We start from the raw sequence: 27,111 nt of genomic DNA, 5'->3' as shown, positions 1-27,111 counted from the left end.
TGGTTCAGACTGGAAACAATGCTATCAACTGTGCCTTTCTAGAACTTCACTTTAAATTAATACCAGTGTGCTGTGTTAGTGCCCAAGTGTCTAGCATAGCTGAAGAGACAGTAAACTACCAAAAGAATTAATTGGACCAGATCCAAGTTCTCAATTATCTCAGCCATCTCACAATCATAGAAGCCAAAGAAAATCCAGATCTCCCAACTGGTAGTGTACTGATCGTCTAATTAGGAACCAAAACTGTCCAAGGTAATTTAAGATCAGGCCTCATTCTACAGTGAGATAGATGTCTTTGTCAAAAATCTGATAAAATATTCATAACTACAACTTATTTGACTCAGATGTCACTCAAGCCTAATTGTGGAATGGAGACTGTAAATAAGGCTTTATGTTTTTCTTTTTTTTTTCTTGTGAATATTTGAAAAAAAAAAATGAGCACTTTTCTGTCCTGTTTTATTTCCCTGAGACTATAGGAATGTCTTCACTACATTTCTTAGAGTTGGGAAAATAAATGAGTATCTATGAAGAGATGTAATTCACTTTGTCAGACAACTATTTTGGAGGGAGGTAATTAAGATGTTCTTGTAGTTTGACCTGCTCTACCATGGCCTTTCTTGAGAGAGAGAAAGATGGATAGAAGTGGGATTCTGGAGTTAAAGATCTTATTAGTCCTGATCATAGAAAACTGAAGACTCTTAAGAGGTCATTCTTTGCATCTATCCACCTGACAATAGACCTCTGAAGTTTATTCTCATGAAATTGAAGGTTACTGACTTTTAATCTTACAAAGTTAGCATCTTGTTTTATTTATCCAACAATGGAAAATAATTCTAATTACTCTTGGCTCAACAGATTTAAGTTGTATAGTGAATTTTCTTTATCAGACTTCTCTAATGAGTAGTATTCCACTGACAACATTATCTTCATGTTCTCAAAACTAGAGTGAACTTGTGATAATGTATAAGGAATACTAAACTAGCTGGAAATTCTAATCTCTAATTCAGGTTTGTGATCTACTTCTGTGTGGACTTGAATAAATTTCTTAGATTCTTTAAATTTCGTTAACTACTCTCTTTAAATTGAGAATATCATTTGCTCACTTTTTAAATCTGATTCATCGTGCTTCCTCTGTGTCAAGCCTTCTACCTGGTTTACCTGAAACTAGAGCTATTATCTTATTTTTCATCCCTATAATAATCCTACTGTAAGATGAACCATTAATATATGTATCAGAAGGTAAGTTACTTGAAGGAGACCACATAGTTCATAAGCAAGAAAATCAGAATCATAATTAAATCAACATGATGACACAATTTATAACCCCAACATACTACTGTATTTGACTATAGACAAACCATTTTCATCTCATTTCAATACCCGAGTCCTAATCTATGTAGTGGCATGAAAATTAGGGCTATGATAGGGTGAAATAAGACAATACATATACATGGCAGTTAGACCTCTGCACCTGTGAAATGAAACTATTGTTATTATAATGATTAACTTAATATGTTACTATGAAAAGTTTTGGGCATCTCCAGGGCTTATCACTTAGGTTCCATTGTTACCCATTAGCTGGCTGGAAAGTTTCTAAATTAGGAATAGGCAGGACTCTGCAACAGGGACTAGCATGTTCCTCAGAAGACTTGACAGCTCACCATGCCCCACTGTCTCCTAAGAGTTTATTCAAACTATTGTCAGATGGAAGGCTGAGAAGTGCACAATTTCTTAGTTTATATCAGCAAGAAGAAGCCTTCCCTATTAGCCAAAGCTCCTATTCTAACACCAGAATGTTGAGACCATTACAACTGGCTTTTCTCCTTCTGGGCTTCCGGATATCTCACAAAGACTGAACAGATATACATAGTTAGGACTTAGAGGGAAAGAGTAAGATTTGGAACAGCTTGCTCTTGTGGCTCAGACAGTGAAGAATCTGCCTGCAATGCAGGAAATCTGGGTTTGGTCCCCGGGTTGGGAAGAGCCTATGGAGAAAGGAAGGGCTACCCACTCCAGTATTCTTGCCTGGAGAATCTCCATGGACAGAGAAGCCTGGCAGGCTACAGTCCATGGAGTCACAAAGAGTTGGGCATGAGTGAGCAACTAACACTTTTACCACTTCCAAAATCTATCATTAATGTTAGCACCTTTGTTAGGGGAACCATTGACTGAAACTGTCTGCCTTGGCCAGACACTATAGTAGCCACTTACATGAGTTATGGTAGCAGATCCTGGTAAGGAACGTAGAACTAACAAGCTGCCACCAACTGGAAGAATTCAAGAAAGGTCTAAAGAAGAGAGGAGATACCAGACCATATGTCCTACCAACCTCCCAGAATCTTCCTCTCTGGAATCCATCTTGGCTGAATGATATGCACACCACCAGGAAGGACCCTGAGTCAGAATGATTGACCAGAAACAACCCTGAAACTAACCCCATCACCACAAAACCTGATACTTTCAACAATGTGGAAGAGCAGTTCTCTTGGGTTCCCTTACCCTGCTGCTCTCTGCCTGGCCAGTCCCTTCCCAATAAAATCTCTTACTCTGTCAACATATGTTTCTCCTCGGACAATTCATTTCTGAATATTAGATAAGAATTTGCTCTCAGGCCCTGAAAGGGATCCTCCTTCCTGTAACAGCTTCCTTGCTGTTAAGCAATGTAAGCATTGTTTTTTTTAACACTTGTTTCCCCATACTGGATGAAGCAGTGCATTATTTCTCAACAAGCTAAATGCTGTAAGACAGTTACAGGTGGAATGATGTGCTGGTAACCAGAACCCATTCTAACTTTCTGCAAACATAGTAGACAGTTCCTGGAAGTATTGATCTGGTGCTACTAACAAAGAATTGAGGTCATTTTGGATTGAGATGTACGCATTTTCGCAGATTAAGGCTTCAAAACCGTCATCAAGTCATCTTACAGTATTCAGCTGCTGTTCAACTCTCCCCTGCCCCACTCCCATGGTCTCCCAATCACTGTCTGGAACTGAAATCTCATCTCATTGAAACAAGAAGCCACACAGGCCCCTGGAAAGCCTGCAGATATTTTAAAGCTTGGTCTCTGCAGCACAGCCCTCAGGGTGTCTATGCAGCTGTCAGGGTTGATGTGCTTTAATGGTTTTCTTGAGAGAATCTGCCTGTGTGAAACAGTTGCCTCTTGAACTGGTCAAATACTTGTCATTGGTCTCTCCTGCTGTGTGAGGTGGGGTGACCCCTGACAGATGAATAAGAGCCTGGGTTAAAAGGAAGCCTCTTAAAATAAAAATCATTCCTTTTGCCTTGCTCTTTTAAAGTACTGTTTTGTAAAGGGCCCCAGGCTTCTCATCCTTGGCTGGGTTGCAACATTTCCGGTAAGGAACTCCCCACATGAAATGAGGATGTATATATGTCGGGCAGGAAGGCCTGCCCCTATTTTGGGAGAGCAGAGTGACAATGCTGCTTATTTATTCTGTATTACTGAAAGGGATGAAAGATGCCCCTGCAACAAAACCCCAGAAGAATTACTGGGGAGAAGGATAAAGCCCCAGAATAAATTCAATTTTATGGGATGATAAAGATAGCTATTCAAGGTGTTCTTTAGAAGAAAAGACAATAATCAAAGCATGCTGGGACTCATTTTAAGTTTGTTTAATCTATACATGTGAATTACAAATATTGCCTGCCATATCAGTAAACAGAGCATGTTGCAGCAGTCAGCAACTACAGTCACCCTGATGATCGGCCCCAGGGAGACTCAGGACAGGAAAGAACAGAATACTGCCCTTAGATGGCAAAGGTGCATATCAAAGGAATGGTTTCAATGACCCCAGACTTTTGTATGTTCCCCTAAATAGAAAAGTGCTAAATTCATTGACTTGAGAAATCTGATTGTCTTTAATTAATGGTAATCTGTTGATGCTCCAACTACATGATCTTTGTTGTGAAAACTCCTATATATCCTGGCTCCTTCCTTACCTCTTCTGAGCAGTCCCTCAGGGCTATCTGAGAAGCTGCCTCCTGAGCATAAGTCCTCAGCAAGTCCACTAAATAAAACATAATTCTCACCTCTTAGGTTGTGCTTTTGTTGCTGTTGATGTTCAGTTGACATATATTTCCTCCCAAAGTCAGTTTGCAGATTAGTTTCCTAATGAATTATGTAAAGGACACCAAAGCCCTATAGAGGGAAGATCGGAGGTAAAAACCAAAGATGAAGTAGGGACAGGAGAACAGCCGTAGTATTAATAAGTGGCATTTAGAAGAACAGACTTGAAGAAGGGCAACGGATTAAAGGGTGTTGTCGTGTTGTTGAGTGACTAAGTCACATCCAACTCTTTCGGACCCCATGGACTGCAGCCCACCAGGCTCCTGTGTCCATGGGATTTCATCCAAGCAAGAATACTAGAGTGGGTTGCCATTTCCTTCTCCAGGGAATCTTCCTGACCCAGGGATCGAACCCGCATCTCCCACATTGTAGGTGGATTCTTTACCACTGAGCCATCTAGGAAGCCCACAAGGAAAAATAATTAATAATAATAATAATAACTGATGTATTAGGTGGGTTTATTTTTGTTTCCCAGGGTTTTTAGGGTCATAGCTGAGATCTTGCTTTAAACATTTCTTGCTTTAGTAGGTCCCAGGCATAGACCTAGTTTAGTTATTGTAACCAATGAACCATTTCAGGTAGTAAAGTCATTGGTCCATTTAGTCTGGAAACCGAAGTAGGAGAATGGAAGCAAATACAAAGCTAAGGTAGCTAGTCAGGCTAGCAAAAACAAGAAGAAAAAAAAGCACTGTACCAAACAACCTTAGAACATATACATGGATTTTACCAAGAAATTTCTTCTAAAAGCCTTGTAGTTTAATGACAGGACCAACTGTTGCCAATAGCAATCACAATGGAGAAGGCTTTTGGTTATTATATATAATTCATATATTTCACACTTCTCTTGCATCAAAGGTGGAATGCTGTGAATATCTGGAAGTGTTAGAGGCCCATGGTTTTCTCTGGAGTATTTTGAGTTCATTTGTGCAACAATGAACTGCTTTAGAGGATTTAAGATGCATTTTCAACTCAAAACATAGCTGGGAAATAACTTCTTTATTTTCCTCCTCTCTTCAGCAGGTCTGTGTTTGCTGGAAACCAATTTTTAATATTATAGATGTGAATCGGTTAAACTTTTAAATTTGGGCATTTCAATTATATGGAGATTACTTTGGATAAGCAAAACTTGACTGCAGGTAACAGTATTTGGTCTCAGCAGATTTTACAAACGAAAATAAATTAGGCTCACTTCATCAAATAGCTATTTCTTATTAAGTATCTTTATTTATTGGGAAATGATAGCATCTGCTAATCCATAACACATAAGGACTCTTGATAATCAAAACAGCAAAACACTTTTTAAAAAATCATTTGCTAGAACATGATATTTTAAATGAGTTTTGGATTTAGCAGCTCTGTTTCACTTCCTGTTGTCTAATTGAGATCTCATCTGGGACCTTCAATTTACTGATCTCAATTTTGGTGGGGGCGGGCATCTCTAACAATTTTATGCACTAAGATTTCAACAAGAAAAGACACGTATTAAAGGATTCCGTTTCCCCATGTACTGACACAGGTCTGGGGCAGGTTGAGTGATGTTGTCTTACACAGTAGGGTAGAGACTTTCCAAGGGGATCAGATGTAGACTGATGAATTTAGGACTGCAAATTGTTTTTGTTACAAGGAGGGCTACCATGCAGCAGCTGGAACCACAGGTTTTAATTGATCTGCACAAACAGTGGGCTTTGACAAATGATAACCATCAAATTAAACAGCTTTCTGGGGAGAAAATCTTCCATTGTGACAGTATTGCTTTTGAGTTTTCTGCGGGATTATATCTAATAAGCTGCCATTGCATTTCTAAGGGCAGAAGCAGGGATGGAGTACATATATTGAGGAGTAGGGGTGAGGTGGGACTTGAATGGGAGAATCATATAACACTGGAGCTGAATGGGACTTGGGGAATCATCTCTACAATCCCTCCCTTTTTAGGTCCAAAGAAGAAAGAGAATTGAATGGCAGAGAGAGAGAAATAGAGAGAGGCAGAGAAAGATAGAACTAAAGCAAAAAGAGAGAAAAAATTCCTTGACAAAGTTATTCTTTTATATCCATAAAATGATTGGTTATAGAGATGGGGAAAAATCTATATTCAGTACATTCTACTTACTAAAAATAAGATTATAAATAACAGCTTTAAAATAATAATAACAAGATTTTGAAGCTTCAAATAGCTGGATAATCCATTAATCTGTTGTATCTATGATGTTCCCGGAAGTTTGAGATGATAAAGTACCAATGACCTATGTCCTTCTATGGGCAGGATTATTATCAAATGCATTGTTCCTAGGGATCTTTGCATCAAAATTTAACCTAAGTCATCAGATTCCAATATACATTGAAAGGGAGCATTACATGTACGTAGCCACTGTTCGCTGTCTGTGGACCTCCCTGTAGTTTGACCTGAATGGACTTTTAATAGTAGTATAAGCAGCCCAGCCTATTGTGACTCTGCCCACACTGCTAATCTCTCTGACTTTCATATAAAATCAGAGAAGAAAGCCCCAGATGGCTGTTCCTTCTCCAGGGAGGAGCACACACTCCCCAATCCTGGGATGTGGGCTACAAGACAGCACCAGTAAAAACTCTAATTGGTATTTTCCCACCTTCACTCACTTCCTCAAACTCCAGATGGACCTTTCCATTTGTGAATGAAATCATTAGCACCTTTGCTAAGCTATAATCAAGTTGAAGGATAATGGCCAAAATCTCAAGTGGAAAATAAGCTCTTTGATAGGCCAAGGAGAATACTCTAAAAGTGCCACAATCTCTTTATCTAAATTTCCTTTCTTTCTTTCTTTAAATGTTAGTTTTTACAAATTTTCTCAAATTTTTATTTCCTGAGATCAGCAGGACCTTGGTGTATCCCCCAGTATTTAAGTTAGCATTATTGTAATTCTTATTCCAATAATCCTATAGGAAGGATACAAATGTATTATTGGGTGGCAAATGCACTAACTAGAAACCAAGACACACAGCTTCAAAGACTTGTTTTTCAATATTTCATTGTGTCAGGGCAAATTCATTCTATGTGAAAAGTCATGGCTTCTATTCTTAAGATGCACATAAAATACAGTTGCAACTCTTACAAGTTGTCTTTTTCCCTCCTACAATCAGAGGAAGAAGGATATAAAGGATTCTGTATAAAGGAGGAATGGCATTGGTGGGGGAGAGTATAGTATTTAGGGTCTGAGGCCACTGATCTATAAGGCAGCACTAGATGAAGAAGGCCGGAGAAGGAAACGGCAACCCACTCCAGTACTGTTGCCTGGAAAATCCCATGGATGGAGGAGCCTGGTAGGCTGTAGTCCACGGGGTCACTAAGAGTCAGACACGACTGAGCGACTTCACTTTTATTTTTCACTTTTCACTTTCATGCATTGGAGAAGGAAATGGCAACCCACTCCAGTGTTCTTGCCTGGAGAATCCCAGGGACGGGGGAGCCTGGTGGGCTGCCGTCCATGGGGTCGCACAGTGTCAGACTCGACTGAAGCGACTTAGCAGCAGCAGCAGCAGATGAAGAAGGCAATCCAAGAAAGCATCTTCGGTTACCCCCTCTTTTTCATGAATACACCCATCCCATCCTATCTCCCATGTCAAGAGATGCTCACTGGGAATATATTCTACCCAACATTTGTGATAGTGCAAGCGTGTGATCGCATGCACGCACATATACAACCCTGTAGCCACATCATTCATGTACCAAAAGATCCGCGCATGTCTTTCTTAGCAACATCTCACATTCTGTGCCTTCCTCAAAGCCAAATCTGGCTTTCTCCCACTCCCATGGAATTATCTTGTTATTGCTTGGGTATTATGATGAAGAGCTAATAAAAGAACTCTTTCACACACGTTGATGAATACTATGAAATACAGTCAGGACCTTCTGTAGCATTCATTCTGTGGCACCATTCCTAGAAGTTTTGGATTCGTTAAGTTTTGAGGGGTATTAAAGAAGAAACATTTAGTTAAAATTGAGACCCAGAAGGGCAATCTGGCTCTTTCGTACTTGAGCTGAGGATTGCTGCCCCCACCCCCCCGGCAGGAAGACAGCTAGTCATTCTTCACTCCTCATGCTTTGCTCAGTAAAGGGCATCCCTGGGGAGAGTTTGAAACCTGCGCTGACAACAGGCAAAAGCCTTCGGCCTATTGTCAAACACTTGGAGATGGTACTTATAATTGAATGTGTGTGTGTGAGAGAGAAAAAAAAAACTTGTTCCTGCCATAGAAAAGCAAAGAGAACTTTCCACTAGCAGAGTTTCCATCAAGGCTTAAGCAAAAAGAACATGATACACAGTATCTTCTACCTCTTCTTAAAGACAGAGGTAAAATGCTTCCCACACTATTCTGTGTGGTCAACCTCAGGTTTTGTGCTTTATCTTTAATCATATTCTGAAGCATTCTCAGAGCTATTTTCATCTGTGAATAGTCAAGTGTCATTTTTATGGGAGTAGAATGGCTTAGACCTCCCAGTCTGCCATCTTGCAGACATTAGTCTGTTATAAATTTGTAATGGTTATTTTAATGGTTATACAGTATTCCAAAATGCATTGCTACATATATTTTTGCTTATTTTCAGTATTATAAATCAAGGTGTAATGATCAAGTTTTTTTAAGATTCAGTAAAAACTCTGAATGTAACTGTTAAATCAAAATCATTGAACTTTTACTAAGTAAAATATGGCTTTCACAAGCAAATTAAGCAATCATCAGTGAACAGAAAAATTAGAAGAATAATGCAGATAATAATGTAGATAAGGTGGTTTCAGAGAATTCACACTCTTTAAATGCAAAGCTCAAGATGTCTTTAAATGCAAAGCTCAAGATGTCTTCAAATGTTCCCTGCTGTAAGTATCAATATTTATTGAAACTCACCAGTTTATAAGAAGTATCAGTATCAGCTTCACTGCTTTGTATATATGTGACTAGGCTTAAATAATAACTATAAAATAAATTTTGAAGTTATTATTTTCAAAAACATAAAAAATTAAGTTATTACTTTCAAAACCTATAGTAACTAACTTTAAACAAATATTTCTGGGTAAAATCATGGTGGATCCAAATTACTTGATAACTAATTATAAATAACAGTACTTTGTACACAACTAATTAGTGAATTTGAATCCTTAAAAATAGTTGGTTCCTTTTAGCGGGTTAAATATATCTCTATACAATATCGCTTATACTAAAGTACTCAGCAAAACTTTTCTTCCAAGCAAGAGTCTTCAGTAACTTTGAGCCTGAGCTAAGTCAAATGATAACTCACCACTTAGGAAGAGGCAGGAAAATTAATATTTCTCAGTATGGTACAGTGAGAGGAGGAAGGGTGTATCATTATTTGCTTCCTAAGTGACTTTGATTTATTTTTTATTTTCGTATTTAGCAAGCACAAATTCTGAAGCTTGACTGCTTTTTCTGCTCTCATTTTGTCCTGGATATTTCCAGGACCCTGTTGTGATTGACATAGAGAGCCTTTGCTTCTAAAATCTATACCTGTTATGTCTTCTATAATTATCATACCTCGAGTAAGTTTAATCTATCTCCTATTAGAGCCAATAAAAATTGCAATAAATATTGAGGAAAAGACAGTTGAACTTCAACTCATGAGGTCCTCTTAGTAAATGTAGAAGTGACCTTTATTTCCATGTTAGTCCAAAGTAATGAAAAAGGTTACCTTATGTAAGTCAGTGGGATATTCTCATCTCCTTCCTTCTTGGGTAGTGATGCTAACATGTTGTGAACAGAAAATGTGGCCCTGTATATAGCTATATAATATAGTATGGTAAATGGCATCAGAAGTGAGATTATCCTCAAAATGGATGTCATCTGCTTCCTTTGATGATGTTGATGGTGATAAAGACAATAATCATTATTAAGTACATACTGTCTTCATGGCACTCATTTAAGTGCTGTATATGATTTTTCAGCCTTTAATGCTCAAGAGCCTATGAGACCAATGATTTTTCTATGCGCATTTACAGATCAGGAAACAAGTTTAAGCTAACATTATACAGATATTATGAGGGATAGCCTGGGTTGGATCCCAGGCATTCCATGAAGGAGGGAGAAGGAGAAAAGAGAAAAAGAAAGCTCTCTGGTATCTCTTCTTATATAGGCATTACTACCATCATGAGGGCCCCACCCCCACGATTTCATCTAAACCTCATGCATGAATCAGGGTTCTCCAGAGAAACAGAAGCAATCGTCTACCTCTCTCTTCTTTTATATGTTCCAACCATACCTTGCATGAAATGTTCATTCAAGATGGATAAGGCAATATTTAGAGGCAAGATACTGTTTTCCTATTATTTGGCATCAGGCAGATGGAAATTCTCCAGACCAATGGCACAGTTCTGCCTAAATTCTCAGGTGCCAGTGCCAGGGATGGAAGAGGATCTATGAGGTTTCTATACCCAGCTGTGAAAAAGAAGGGAGACTTTCTATATTTTAACAGTCACTCATGTGCAAATCTTTAATAGCACCAACAGAAGTCCACTTCTAATATTTGTCATGTTCTTTAACAAGTTTGCAATTTAATCAATGAAATTTCTTTCTGAAATTGTTCATTAGTGAAGCATTTGCTTTCTGCTGGAATATGAATAACAAAAGTGCTTGAAGTAATGCACTTCCTGATTAGATGGTTAGCTCAGTACTCTGAGAGTATGAATTCCTGTTGAAATTAAAGAAACCAAATTGCTGCTTAAAAAGAAGCCACGCATATAATAACAAAAACGTACATACACACATTAATACTGCACTGTCACGTTCAAGAAAAGATGAACTACAAAGCAAGAAATGCTACTCATAGTTCTAGGGAGCATTTGATGATATAATACATGTAAACATTTACCATAGCAGCTAGTAAAAATAATACTCAAGCTTGAGAGGTTTTTGTATTTCACTGAAGAGAAGACATTGATTTTGAGATGCACCAGTGTTCCATATATTTGAGGAAGAAAACCCAAACTGTCCTACATGGGGAGATTAGTAAGAAACAGTGCTTAAAGCCATGATATAAAAGGACTTTATGCTCCTTGAAAGAGTAACTGGAAGGAAACCTACCATGCAGAAAGAGACCACAAGGAAGCCTGCATGTCTCAAACGTTGGAAAGGAAAATCTCTTCTGAATATTTTTTTTCTACCCAAGGATATATGCATTCAAGTCTAAAGACTAATAGTGTAGTTTCAAAGACTGAATCTAATTTAAAGACATCTCTCAGATGGGTAGTGGCCAACCTAAGGGACTGACAGAAGCCACTGTAAATTCTCTCTGAAAAAAGCAAAACAATTTCAATTCAGGCAGAAGGCAGGCAGCAATTGTAAGCTACTGCTAATTTTAAGGCACATTCTAATTCCAGAGAAATGAATTAATGTGAAAATATGAACATATTATAACCAATGAAAATATGTTTAATTAATTATTTCATGTACTCACTTGAATTGAAGGATCTCTACTCAATGGCTTTCCTTTCAATGGACACTGCAATATTATAAAGCAGTTGAGTAGATTCTGGGTATGGTTAAATAATGTTTGACTATATTTATTGCGCCAAAGAAACTGTAGGAGATAATTTTAGAACTCTCTTCCAATACCTCACTACCATCAAACTCACCTGGTTCAAAGAGAAAGGCTTTTCTTTTGTTGGTTTATCATCAGTCTTCTCTAATGGAAAAGAAACCTTTTGGAGAACAGGCCTCTGGGAAGCCTCTTTTATAAAATTAAGTTCTTTCAGGTTCATTCTTTGATTCTCAGTAGATCTCTAGCAGATGTTTCTGTACCTCTGAAGTACAATTGCTGGAGTTTTAACTTGATTAAGCTGTCACTCAAGATTGTTGTTTATATCATCGATCCAGCATCAAAAAGCTGCCATGCCATGGATCTGATATCAGAAAGTTTTGGAATAACAGCAGGAGCAGATGGAGTAGTACATCCTGAATGCTCATCTCTAAATCACTCTAAGGTTTCCTCCTCTGGAAATAAATCAGAGCTAGCTGTGGGAAACTCAAAGCCTCAGATTAAGCCCAGGACATATACAGAGAAAATCAAATAAATTTTTTGAGTTGGGAGATATTCTGAACTGGTAAGCTTCTCAAAGTTGCATTTGAAAACTACCAGAGAATTTTGTCATTTTTTTTTTTATTTCTAATAATTTTAGATTCAGAAAAAGTTGCAAAGATCATATAGAGTTTCTAGAAATCCCTCTCCAAGTTTTCCCTTGTGAACTTAAAGTAAGGCACATGACATATGTATTGTGAGAAGCTTTATTCTTGGTCTTGCTGAAAACTATAGCTGTTGAGACCACTTAGCTTGAAGGAAACTGCCCTAAAGAGATTAGGGAGAAGCCAGTTTATGTATGATTTTTGGCTAGGGAATAGATGCAGTCAAGCATACTTCTTGGTAAAGACTACTGCTAAAAAAAAATAATAATAAAAAAAGACTACTGCTAATCACTAAGAACGGATATCTCAAATTAGTAATTTTAGTACTTTTCTATATACTAAAGACGCAAGAATATGGGGTCATTAAAATTCTTAAGATACGCATCTAAATACCTAAGGATCCTGCTTGTCAAAGCACAGGGCACCTCATGTTGTTATCTTAATTTCCTCTCAGAGTGCACTGCTAATCAGAGACTGTAGTGAGCTAAGACTTAACCCTTAACAAATAACCTCCTGTATAGCACAGGGAACTCTATTTGGTACTCTGTAATTACCTATATGCAAATAGAATTTGGAAGAGAGTAGATATATGTATAAGCATGGCTAACTCATTTGGTTGTACAGCAGAAACTAATGCAACATTGTAAATAATACTTCAATAAAAATTTAAAAAAATAAAATACATTTAAAAAATGACTTAATCTTTGTAGTACTTGGTGGTGAATGACGCGCTCTGTTCTCATCTAAAGTTAACATCCTAGCCTAACATTTGTTAGAACTAAGAAACAACATTGATATATTTGAACAGTTTTTTTTTTTCAAAAATCTTTTAAAAATACACAGTGAAGCTCCAGACATTATATGAATGCACATGAAATTATACATAAAATAACCAAGCTTTGTATGAAAGCTAAACTGAATTTATTTTTCACTTTGTTTATGCTATCCCTACCCTACTCACTACTTCTAACTAAAATGTAAGAGGTAATTCTGTCAAGGCCAAATTTAAGGCTCAGTTCTTCCATGTTCTGTTCCCACTGCTATGGATTTATTCATCCCCAAACTCCTATTATTATACTAGGTGCTACATAAATTCAGACTCGGTCATATTTCTGATCTGCATAAATAAGTTTTTATTCATAAATATACTATAAACTTAGAGTTTGAAATATAAAAGACCCGGGTTTGTATCCTGATTCTTTCATCATCCATAGCTATGTGATCTTGAGCAAGTAGGACTAATATTATTGTCATCTGTCTGATAAGATATGCTAATACTAAATACTTTTTTACATAAGTTGCTTAGCATAGTCCTTGGGACATAGTACTGAGACAATAAATATTAGCTATAACTACTAACACTGCTACTTCTGTACAAAGCAGGGGGCCATGAATTATGACCCATGGGTTGAAACAGTCCCACTGCTCATTTTGGTATAATCCATGAGCTAAAAATAATTTCAACATTTTTGAATGATTGGAAAAAAATGAAAAGAAGGTTATTTTGTGACAATTAAAATTATATGAAATTCAGACTCAGTGTTCACAGATCATTTTATTTCAACCTGTTCATTGGTTCAGAAATTGGCTGTGGCTGCTTTTGAGCTGCAATGGCAGAGTTGAGTAGTTGCAACAAATACCATAACGCCCACAAAGCCTTAAATATTTACTATCTGATCATTTACAGAAATAGATTACCAATCCTTGCTGTAGAAGTTCTGTTTACTGTCTCTCATTTGTTCTCTATAGAAGTACAATAATGCCACATTGTTTTCTTAAATTTTACTTTATTTATGTATTTATTTTCAGCTATGGACATTACCTAAAAGGAGCTCTCCTTGTTCCATGAGAGGATAAATAGGTCAAAGCACCACTCTAAACCAAAAGTTCTTTATCTTTAAAATGGGATAATAATAAATAAAACCTATCTTATAGACTTAATGAGGTTTTAAATGGCAGAAAGTGAAGAGGAACTAAAGAGGAACTTCACCCTCTTGGTGAGGGTGAAGAAAGAGGAGAGTGAAAAAGTTAGCTTAAAAACACAACATTCAAAAAATTAAGATCATGGCATCTAGTCCCATCACTTCATGGCAATGGAAGGTGAAAAAGTAGAAGCATTGACACACTTTATTTTCCTGGGCTCCAAAATAACTGCAGACAGCAACTGTAGCCAGGAAATTGAAGGACTCCTGCTCTTGGAAGGAAAGCTATGACAAACCTAGACAGCATATTTAAAAGCAAAGACATCATGTTGTCAACAAAAGTCCGTGTAGTCAAAGCTATGGTTTTTCCAATAGCCATGTATGGATGTGAGAGTTGGACCATAAAGAAGGCTGAGGGCCAAAGAATTGATGCTTTTGAAATGTGGGGCTGGAGAAAACTCTTGAGAGTCCCTTGGACAGCAAGATCAACCCAGTCAATCCCAAAGGAAATCAACCCTGAATATTCATTGGCAGGACTGATGCTGAAGGTAAAGCTCTGATATTTTAGCCACCTGATGGGAAGGGCTGACTCATAGGAAAAGACCCCGCTGGTGGGAAAGATTGAAAGCAGTAAGTAAAGAGGGCAGCAGAGGACAAGATGGTTAGATAGCATTATCGAGTCAATGGATACAAATTTGAGCGAACTCCAGGAGACAAGGAAGGACAGGGAAGCCTGCTGTGCTGCAGTCCTTAGGGCTGCAAAGAGTTAGACATGACTTGGTGACTGAACAATGACAACAAATAAGAATGCATGTGACGTGCTTGTCAATGTTACAGTCACAAAGTGCTGAGCAAAGAGTTTGTTTTGCTTGAACCCTTCCCATCTGATTTCTCTAGATAATGGAAAATCCTTATCAGAGAGTTCAACCTGTCCGACTCTTTGCGACCCCGTGGACTGTAGTCTACCAGGCTCCTCTGTCCTTGGGATTTCTCCAGGCAAGGATACTGGAATGGGTTGCCATTCCCTTCTCCAGGGGATCTTCCTGACCTAGGGATTGAACCCGGGTCTCCAACATTGCAGGCAGACGCTCTACCCTCTGAGCCACCAGGGAAGCCCCAACCTCGGCAGCATTCTCTTAAGCTGAACTTCACACTCTAACAAATACCAAACCAGGTTTCTGATATGTATAGACACTAAGAAGCTGATTAAATATAGGTTCTAGTATAATGCTGGGCAGAAGGTAATATCTCAATTATTAACCACTGGTTAAATCATTCTCACATCCGAGTGGCTCATGAGGGACTAATTGATAGAAAATATCTGCTTCTTAAGTTAACTGAAGTTAGTATGGTTCTTGTTTTATCCTGATCACACACCTGAGACACTTGTGTCTATTTAATTCTGGGATTTGCAGAAGACTTAATAATGTTTTGCTATTTGCAAATATTTATTGAGCATCGTACTAGGGAATGTGCTATGTGCAGAGGATAAAACAATGAGCTCAAACAGACAGGATGGACCTTACAGTCTGGCAAGAAAACAGGCATGATTGACACATTACACAGGGGCATGCAACTGTGTCCCTAAGTTAAATGTTGTGGGGGAGGGGGAAATATATATATATATATATATATATATATATATATATATATATATATATAGGGATCTATGAAAGCATTTGAGTCTGTCAAGAGCGTCGTGAAGGGTGAGTTGGAGTTGATTATGCTGCAAGTGAGACAATATAGAGTAGAAAGAACATTATATGCAAAGGTCTTGTTGGAGGAGGGAGGACAGAGAATATAAAAGATGCCTGGTGTGGGGCAAGGGCTGGAGGACTCAAGTCACTTAAAGGAGGTGCTAGTCACTGATGGAAATGGACATGTAGCCAGGGCCTGGACCAAGTATTAGATTGCTCTTTTTTGATCATAAAAGCAATTGATATCAGGTATTGCTATCATCACTCTGAGTATCTCTGTTGTTAGTAAGAAGAATCAATTATTTAATACAGATTTAATAAATACCTCCTGTGTGTCAAGTATGGTTCTAGGCACTGAGGATGTAGCAGTGAGATGTTTAAAAATCCATATGCTCACGACTCAGCAATCCCACTGCTGGGCATATGCACTGAGGAAACCAGAACTGAAAGAGACATGTGTACCCCCAATGTTCATCGCAGCACTGTTTATAATAGCTAGGACATGGAAGCAACCTAGATGTCCATCTGCAGACGAATGGATAAGAAAGTTGTGGTACATATACACAATGGACTATTACTGAGCTGTTATAAAATTGTCCCGACACAACTTATTTTCCTGAACATATTTGAATCAATTCTAATGAGGTGGATGAAACTGGAGCCTATTATACAGAGTGAAGTAAGTCAGGAAGAAAAACACCAATACAGTATATTAAAGCATATATACGGAATATTAGAAAGATGGTAAAGATAACCTTATATGCAAGACAACAAAAGAGACACAGATATAAAGACCAGACTTTTCGACTATGTGGGAAGAAGGCAAGGGCGGGATGATTTCAGAAAATAGCATTGAAACATGTATACTACCTGTATGAAATAGATCATCAGTCCAAGTTTGATGCATGAAACAGGGCACTCAAAGCCCGGTGCAGTGGGACAACCCAGAGGGATGGGATGGGGAGGGAGCTGGAAGGGGGGTTTGGGATGGGGGACACATGTACACCCATGGCTGAATCATATCTGTCGATGTATGGCAAAAGCCACCACAATATTGTAAAGTAATTAGCTTCCAATTAAAATAAATTAATTAATTTTTAAAAATCTGTATGCTCAAGGAGCTTAAACTCTAGTGGATCTCTACATGAGACTTAGGGAAGTGTGATATAGAACAATAATTGTCAACTTTTTTCTCGTGACACTCTTCAACAAACATACATAGAACCCTTTAGATATTAAAAAAAATCTAATTGCTCCCTTCATAAAATTTAAATACCATAGATAAGCTGTATATTTGTTTAGATGCTGAATGTATATCCATGTTTTAAACATAAAACAAGTATGACATTTCGCCCCAATTTTCGCCCCATTGGAGGCAAGACAACTTGCATTGAGAATGTAGGCTATTCATGTAGGGACTTGTGATCTAAAGAGAAATTTCTATTTAGGAACAGAAACTTAGGCCAGAACTTATCTAGGAGGAGACTTGGCAAACACTAGTTCTGCACATCTGTCACTGTCTTGATTAAAAATGATAAATTAGTAATGTTTGTGTTAGCATCCTGTCCTTACACAATTTATTTTCCTGACCGATTTCTTGATTTTGCCTTTTTCTTTTGCCCCAATATTGCCTTAAACTTTCCCATCATTCTTACTCCCTTATTCAAAAAGTCTTTATTCTTAGCTCTATTTACTTGAAGACCTACTTTCAAATTATTCATTATTAGAGTAAATTGATAAGGTTTAGTGATTCCATCGGAGAAGGCAATGGCACCTCACTCCAGTACTCTTGCCTGGAAAATCCCATGGACGGAGGAGCCTGGTAGGCTGCAGTCCATGGGGTCGCTGAGAGTCAGACACGACTGAGCGACTTCACTTTCACTCTTCACTTTCATGCATTGGAGAAGGAAACGGCAACCCACTCTAGTGTTCTTGCCTGGAGAATCCCAGGGATGAGGGAGCCTGATGGGCTGCCGTCTATGGGGTCGCAGTGAGTTGGACACGACTTAAGCGACTTAGCAGCAGCAACGGTGATTCCGTAAGCAATCATATCATCATCTAATTCCACACCTAAAAATGTCCATTCATTTCATTTAGTTCATTGGCTTTCAAAAAGAATTACAGTATTACTAAAGAAAATAACACATAAAGGTCATGACTATAGGTGATTTCAGTGATAAAAGAAAACTTTAGGAATGAGGGTAGTCCATTTGTATGCAAATACAATAGTCATTGTGCATATTTCAATGAAGAATTAGTAAATGACTTCATTAAATACAAGATAATTGGGAAATACCAAAAAAGGGTGAATTCTAAATTGTTTTGCAAACTCTGTATAGACATACTGACAAATCATATTTTATGGTTTTAAGTTTTTACTGCTGCAAAATGTTTTACAAAGCGCTGGTCATATATCTTGGATTTTGTTTTATCTGTGCAGAATTAAATTCCAGATTTGCTTTGATCTCACTCTTGTATTTACATCTTACTCCTTTGTTTAAACTGTCTGCTTTTATTTACAGTATGCAGAAAGGGAAGCAGGTTTAAGTCCAATTACCATAATTTCTGCTTGACTTATGTGCGCTTAAGCGGTTTAAATCTTGCTTTGGTGACAGGAGATTTTTTCCTTCAGGATTCCTCTATAAATCCTTCCAAACCTGATGAATAATTTGACTCACAATCAGTCCCTTCAATGCACAAAATACTAGGTTCCTGAGTATCACTGAGTTTGAGGAACTAGCCTTGGATCTGGAGCAGAAATATCACTTGGCTGTGCCAAGTTTGTGCTGGGGCAAAGTGCTGTCAACAATTTTATTTTCCTTTGAAAACTATCACAAACTGTCAATGCAAACTATTTATCATGAAGTTGCCTAAGGCCCTCTATGAAGTGACTTCCAACGTATATTGTCCACTCTCCTATGATCCTCAAATCAAATGTCTGGCTTCAGTGGGATCTCTCTCTGTTCTATCTCCATGCTTTTGTTTGTTCTGGTTTCTCTACTTGGATAACTATTCTGTATCTCCCTATAAAAATCCTACTCTTTAGTCAATGCCTAGCTCAAATTGAAATCTCTCATGGCCATATCAGCTCATATCCACCTGTCTCTTCTCTAAACTCTTACACAAAGGTGTGGATAGTCACATCTTTGACATTCCTCTCTTCAAATAGTGAACCAAATTCCAATCCCTTTGAGTACATGCTGGACTCAGTGACTCATTGCTAATGAATAGAATATGGCAAAAGTGACAGCATATGAAATCTGAGAATAGTTTAGAAAATACGGCTCCTAATTTGCTTTCTCTCTTAGATAACTTGTCGGGAAAAAGCAGCTGTCATGTTGTGAAGAGACATAAGCAACCCTGAAGCAAAGTCCATATACTGAGAAACAGAAAGCTTCCTGCCAATGAGAATGTGAGTGAGCCCACCCTGAACAAAGGTCCTCCTGTATAGCTTGTCTTCAGATGTCTGAAACCTCAGCCGACATCTTAATAGCAACCAATCTAAGTTATATCAATATCCCTAAGCCATACAAAGATCAAAACAACAAACGTTTGTTTTTTAAAACTGATACATTTGGTGAAACTTTGTTACACAATAATAAATAATAAAACAGCATCAATTACTCACCCTTTCTTTCAACCTTCATGTACCACCTCTCCGTCATCAAGTCCTGAATATTTTTTTTTCTCCAAACATATCTAAAAACTGTGAACTTTTCTTCACCAACTCTGCCACCACCTTTGTCAGCCATCATCATTTTTCACTATGGCATTTTCCTTCCAACTTTCATTCCTGCTTGACGCACTGCCCAGTAAGTCCTTTACATTACAGCCAGAGCCAGATGGATCTCTATTCAACCTGCAGTGATGCTCTCCAAGGGCTGAAGAGCACACCACAGTAGGCAGAATTCTAAGATGAACCCACTGATGCTTGTTCCCTGATATATTTGCCGTGTATAGTCTCTGCCCTTCAAGGGCAAGCAGAACAGAAAGGATGAGATTTACTCCTATGATTAAGTTACATTGTATGGCAATATTAAAGGGATTTTTCAAATGATATTAGGGTCTCAAATCAATTGATTTTGAATTTATCAGAGATGATTATTCCAAGTGGGGCTGGCCTAATCAGGTGAATACTTCAAAAGACCTGGGCTCTTCCTGAAGGGGGAAATTTAAGGATCAGAAATTCATTTGCTCCTTTTGAAGGAGTGAGTTGCCCTGTTGTGAAAGGGTTCACATTCTAGGGGAAAGTGGATGTCCCTGGTGAGGGCTCAGCTCCTACAACAATTAAAAAAAAATGAATTCTGCTAATAAGTAACAGGCTTGGACAAGGATCTTGTACAAGGATCATAGCTCTGAGTGACACCTTGATTTCAAGTTTGTGAGACTGGTATCCGCTAGAGTAACTCTTGTTTGACATATTTGATTCACCAATTCCCTTTTCACACAACTGCACCTGAGTAAAAATCGGAAAGGTATTTATCCCTCCAACATCCCATTCTTCACAATAGATTTCTGACTGTGTTCCAGGCACTGCTGAGGTGCTTTAGAAATATGACCTTGATTAATAGTGAACTTCCAGATGTTCAAGCTGGTTTTACAAAAGGCAGAGGAACCAGAGGTCAAATTGCCAACATTCGTTGGATCAACAAAAAAGCAAGAGAATTCCAGAAAAAACATCTATTTCTGCTTTATTGACTATGCCAAAGACTTTGACTGTGTGGATCACAATAAACTGTGAAAAATTCTGAATAAGATGGGAATACCAGACCACCTGACCTGCCTCTTGAGAAACATGTATGCAGGTCAGGAAGCAACACTTAGAACTGGACATGGAACAACAGACTGGTTCAAATAGGAAAAGGAGTACTTCAAGGCTTGATATTGTCACCCTGCTTATTTAACATACATGCAGAGTACATCATGAGAAACACTGGGCTGGATGAGGCACAGACTAGCGTCAAGATTGCCGGGAGAAATATCAATCACCTCAGATATGCAGATGATACCACCCTTATGGCAGAAAGTGAAGAGGAACTAAAGAGCCTCTTGATGAATGTGAAAGAGGAGAGTGAAAAAGTTGGCTTAAAGCTCAACATTCAGAAAACAAAGATCATGGCATCTGGTCCCATCACTTCATGGCAAATAGATGGGGAAACAGTGGAAACAGTGGTAGACTGTATTTTTTGGGGCTCCAAAATCACTGCAGATGGTGGCTGCAGCCATAAAATTAAGAGACGCTTACTCCTTGGGAGGCAAGTTATGACCAACCTAGACAGCATATTCAAAAGCAGAGACATTCCTTTGTCAACAAAGGTCCATCTAGTCAAGGCTATGGTTTTTCCAGTAGCCATGTATGGATTTGAGAGTTGGGCTATAAAGAAAGCTGAGTGCAGAAGAACTGATGCTTTTGAACTGTGGTGTTGGAGAAGACTCTTGAGAGTCCCTTGGACTGCAAGGAGATATAATTAATTGATCCTAAAGGAAATCAGTCCTGGGCGTTCATTGGAAGGACTGATGTTGAAGCTGAAACTCCAATCTTTTGGCCACCTGATGTGAAGAGCTGACTCATTGGAAAAGACCCTGAAATTTGGGAAAGTTTGAAGGCAGGAGGAGAAGGGGATGACAGAAGATGAGATAGTTGGATGACATCACCAACTCAATGGACATGAGTTTGGGTGAACTCCGGGAGCTGGTGATGGACAGGGAGGCCTGGCGTGCTGCGGTTCATGGGGTCACAAAGAGGTGGACATCACTGAGTGACTGAACTGAACTGAATACTCTTAACAATCCTGCGAGGTTGCTACTATTATCCCCATCTCATAAATGAGGAAGATACAGAACAAAGAGCCCTTACTCTAAACTACCACCTTTTTAAAGGAAGGAGAGAACAGATAACAGGAAGACAATAGTATTCACCATAATCCATAAAAACAGTAAAAAAAAAAAACCAACAACAACAACAACAGAAAATGCATGAAAAATTTGTGAAAATATCACGGTCAAGAGGAACTACTTGACGACTAAAGGTAATGCTGTATCCTGGATAGGATCCTGGATCAGAAATGGAGTTTTAGGTAGAAACTAAGAAACTACTAATGATGTATAGATTTTAGTTACTAGTAATGTATGTATATATGCATAAAGCACATAATGTATAATAGTAATTAATAATGGTAATTAACCAACTTACTGTGACAAATGTACCATAGTAATATGAGATGTTAATAACAGGGGAACCATCTGTAGAAATATATAGGACTCCATACTTTCTTTATAATTTTTCTACAAATCTAAAATTATTGCAAAATTTTAAAAAAATTATTTAAGGAAAAACATCAGAAAAATGCTCCATGTCATTTTTATTTCCTTCACTTAAAGTTGTGAAAACAGAGACTGAAAAGTTTGAGAGGCTTAACCAAGGTCAAATAGCAATTGAGGAGCAGAACTGTGACTTGAGCCCAGTCTCACTGTATTAAAATACTGATGTATGAGCTATTTTCCAGTGAAGAATTCCCCCATGAGAATCGGCAGGTTCTAATAGAATTGCTAGAGTCCCAAAGGAAGAACTCATTTTTCTTGTATGTTGCCCCTAGTGTTTTAGGTGGCTAAAAGCATACACTGAACCTTAAAAATAGATGCTAGAAGGAAAGCCCAGCCAGAGTAATTTATAAAAGAAATAAACATTTACAACAACAAAGCCCAGAACATTTAAAGCATACTGCCTGCTATTAGGTATTTGCTATGATCATAAACTGCATGTGAAACTGTTAGTTGCTCAGTCGTGTCTGACTCTTTGAAACCGCATGGACTGTAGCCCACCAGGCTCCTCTGTCTATGGAATTTTCCAGGCAAAAATATTGGAGTGGGTAGCCATTTCCTTCCCCAGGGGATTTTCTCAACCCAGGGATTGAACCCAGGTCTACCACACTGCAGGCAGATTCTTAACCATCTAAGCCACCAGGGAAGCCCATAAACTAACTCCATGAGGACTCTAAAATTAAAAGTTTACTATATATCAGAGATGCTTAAAAATGCCCATTGATTGAATACATCTCTCCTAAATATCACAAGTGGTAAATCAAATACTGAGATATACAGTAGAAGAAAATCCAGACTAAAGCCCAGAAACCACACTTTCAGTCTGAGATACTTCACTCACTCAGATTTTGTTGGCTTTTTTTTTTTTCTGTTCTCATACACTTGAGAGAGTTTGCTGTCATATTAAGAATAAAATTCACGTCACTCTTCTTAGAAAATAATGTCTTTATATATATTCTTTTTCTGTAAAAGGCTGGGAAATGAATTTTATTCTGTGCCTTGAAGCATCAGAGTTCCTCTTGGGATATTGCCTGCCTGTAGTGGCTGCCTTTTGACACCTCCCTGGCCATTCTTGTATAAAGGAGTAAGTTTTTTCCATGGATTCTATCTACGATCATTTCAGACTGCTCATTCTTTGTCAGGCTCATGATAGCCACTAGAAATACAATGGTGATAAAGATACAGCTTCTGCTTCACAGAGTACAGCTTTTTGCAGGGCAAGAGACCATTCACAGATAACACTCAAATAATGATATATGGCCAATGGGACAAATGCCCCAGCAGAGGGAGAAGGGGAGAGAGGAGTGCTACAGAGACCCTTGGGAGAGAGAGGTGTAACTAAACTGGACATTGTGCCTTTAGTGGGCACCCTAGATAAAAACCTCTCCCTTCTGTGCCTGAGAGTAAGTGCAATTGAGGGAGGTTAAGAGTTGGAAAGATGAAAAAAAAAAAATATTAAGTCATGTTAAATAATAGAAAAATCCTAAACCTACAGGCCTCAGTACTATGGTTACAGCTCAGTGTTTCGATGGACTGAGCCAAACAGGTCTGTGGCCTCTACTAAAGGGTAAATCCCAAAAGACAAAGACAAAAAGAATGGCTGAGTCACACTACACAAGTCCAGGTTTTTCTCTCAAATTTACCAATCACATAAACACATCTTTCACTCCAAGGAGAGAATGAGTGAGGCAACAGAAGCAATGAGAACATCATTACAGGGAAAGAAAAATGAGGAGCTGGCAAGAAAAAGAAGATTCCTTGGAGAAAGTCAGTTATGATGGATGAATAGTAGTTTGAGAGCCAAGTGGGGAATTACACCAGATCATACCAGTACCTTTTAGCTTAAGATTTTTTTTTGTAGCCTAAATGTAAATATAATTTATAATTTGGAAACAGGGTACACCTATCAGGTTTGCATTTAGAAAGTAGTTCTTTGGCAAAAGAATAGAAAAATGTGATCCATTTCTGTGGTTCTATAACAGATGATGGTGGTTTGTACCAGAATAATCATTGTGAGAATCCAGAAAATTTGTCACATTTAAAAATTATTTTCAGGGAAAATATAAAGACTAGGTAGAAGGCAGGCAATGTGTTTTATACATTAAGATCTTGGAAGAATGACTGCACTTTCTCACTGTTACTAGTTTCTGGGTTGCCTTGACCTCCTCCATTTGGCTCCTCTGTTTTTATTTATCCTCTGTGTAATCAAGTCATATACTACGTTTTCTTTGACCAAGATAGCTATGGTGGTATTGGTTTTATGATGGGCTCATGATAAAGGTTTAGGCTTGAGCACACAGGTGTTGCCACATACACACAAATCAGATGAGGTGAGGAAAGCCAGAAAAGGCATGGAGAAAGTCCAAAAAGAGAATGAAAGTCTAAAGTTTTTGGTGTCATGGAAGTTGAGAGAAAACACTATTTCAATAAGGGATTTGAAGCAAAGGCATTAAATGGTGATGAGGAATAAAGGTCTCCTGAACTTGGTAACTTGGGTGTCATTGGCAATTTTAGCAATGGCTGACTCTGTGCCATAATGAGGGCAGAAGTCATGTTTAGAGTAGGTGGAAGACAGGCATGAGAGCGAGAAGACAGGGTGGGTGTGTTCATACAGTTGTTTTGAGCACTTTAGTTATAAAAAGAGAAGGAATGAGAAAGGTTGAGATTAAGAGACAATTGAGGGAGAGACTGAGGCAGGGCAGAGTAAACAATACATGGTATTTGCAAACATTCATTAATTTGCCTGTATTTGACTTTATTTATTTCATTTAGTTGGCCTTATTGGTTTGACAGCTGATTTCTGTTTGCAGCCATGAAAAATTACCACAAACTTAATTAAGTAATTAATGTCATAAACTTAAACTAACGAACTAGTACATCTTAGCCCAAATGTATTAGGTTCTGTATGTAAGGTATCTGACTTGGGTCTCATCAGGCCAAAATTAAGATGAACACAGGGCTGCTTTCCTTCTTGTAGATTCTGAGTATGATCTGTTCTTTATCTTTCCTGTTTTTAGAGGTTGCCTGTATCCCTTGGCTCAGAGTCCCTTCCCTTCATCTTCAAAGCTAGCAAACACATATTGAATCATTTTCACAGTGTATCACCCTTACCCCTTCTGCCTTCTATGTTCTTTTTCAATGATCCTTGTGACTGTACTAGGCCTGCTGGATAGTCCAGGATAATCTCCCCATTTCAAAGTAGGCTAATTAGTAACTTCAATTCCATCTGCTAGGTAAACTCACAGCCATATAACCTAATATATTCACAAGTTTCAAGAATTAAGATACAGATATTGGGGAAGGCATAATTCTTCCCACCACCAAAATCTTTATGTGCTGGGTACAAAAATATAAGTGCTGATGAGTCATTTAAAGGAAGAAATTTAAAACATGACAAAAAGGATAATCAAAGACTAGGTCTCCCTCATCTGAAAAACGATGCTTACCATAATACAATTTCTAAGCATACGTGGTAGGGGGAAGCTGTCATCTGATAGCGTCTCTTTTCTTTATACAACTTGAAGTCAAGGCATTGACTGAAGGAAAGACATTGGAAGAGTGGGCTCAGATGGCCGAGGAGAGTGGAGCCATCACTGGGGAGAAATGCAAGAGGCAGAGAAACAAACAAGGAAACAGAAGTTTGCAGAAAGTCAAAGAGCTGATTCCAATCAAGCACCACAACCAGAGGAACAATTTTACAAATTTTTAAAGATTGATGTTTACTTTACTACAAGACCAACCTAAGTTATACACAAAGTATACCTTAACTTTGTGAAGCACTAAGATAAGAGAGAGTTTTTTTAGAGAAAGCTAACAGACTTTAGCTTTGGTGATGGACAGGGAGGCCTGGCATGCTGCAGTCCACGGGGTCGCAATAACCTTGCTATAACCGACTGAGCGGCTGAACTGAACTGAATTGAACAGAACAGACTTTAGAGGGACGTACATGATGCCACATAATTATAAAACTGAAATAAAAGAAAGAGACACATATATGTGTACAGGGGAAGAAAGCCTGGGAAAGGAACAGGCTCAAGTTTGATTTTAATTCTGATAAATTTATGATCCAGACAGAGATCTGAGTATCTTGAACTAGTAAATAAACATTTTTTAGGGGGGAATCCAAGAAAAAGTGCCAGGACAGAAACTCAAAGAAGGGTTCCTCCTTCTTTGCTCTCTCTAGCATTCTCCAACTTCTGTTGGATTTCCTGTCCTACAATTAATTACCAGTAATTAGCTGTGCTGGTTTGAAAGCAATGACAACACTTTCTGATCACTGACATAGCCCTTGCCTACATACCCAAATCTATAAGATAGGCTTGGTCGCAAATCCTCAATAACATTGAACAACATCAGTTGCATGCCACTGAATCTTTCACTGAAGGGAGGATGAGTTGTTTCAAAGCCAGGAACCTGGAAAAAGAAAGGGAGGAAATGATGGAACAGAAAGCCGACCAAGTCCCTTTGATGTGGTTCCTGCTGACACTCTGGGCAAGATGTTCCTTGTGTGAGATAGATCACAAAATGCATTAAGAGATATTATCCTGTACACTCCAATTAGCATCACTGGTATTCCTTTGCTAGCTCACCGTCCAAAAAATTAACTTTATTGCTTCCAGAACTTTGAACAAACTCATATAATCCTTCAAGCAGATGTATGACACATTAAAAACCACAATTACATTACTTCAAAGCCATAATTAAAAAGTTTGGTCCTAGTTCCAGGCCTGCCATTGATTTCTAAGAGAAACACACTTCAGATCTGATGTAAGCTCTAATAAATTACCAGCTTTGAGCAAAATAAGTTTAGTTTCCCATAAAGAATAAAACGGGGTGTTTTATTGTGGGAAAAGGAGAAGACTAAATGATTGTAAATTTGTATTGCATTTTTATAACCACTTGGGTTTAAAGTCAAATATAATTTGACATT

Source organism: Ovis canadensis, chromosome 22 (genome assembly GCF_042477335.2).
Source record: "Ovis canadensis isolate MfBH-ARS-UI-01 breed Bighorn chromosome 22, ARS-UI_OviCan_v2, whole genome shotgun sequence".
NCBI lineage: Eukaryota > Metazoa > Chordata > Mammalia > Artiodactyla > Bovidae > Ovis > Ovis canadensis.
The sequence above is the reverse complement of the archived record's forward strand: the minus strand, read 5'-3'. Positions refer to the sequence as shown.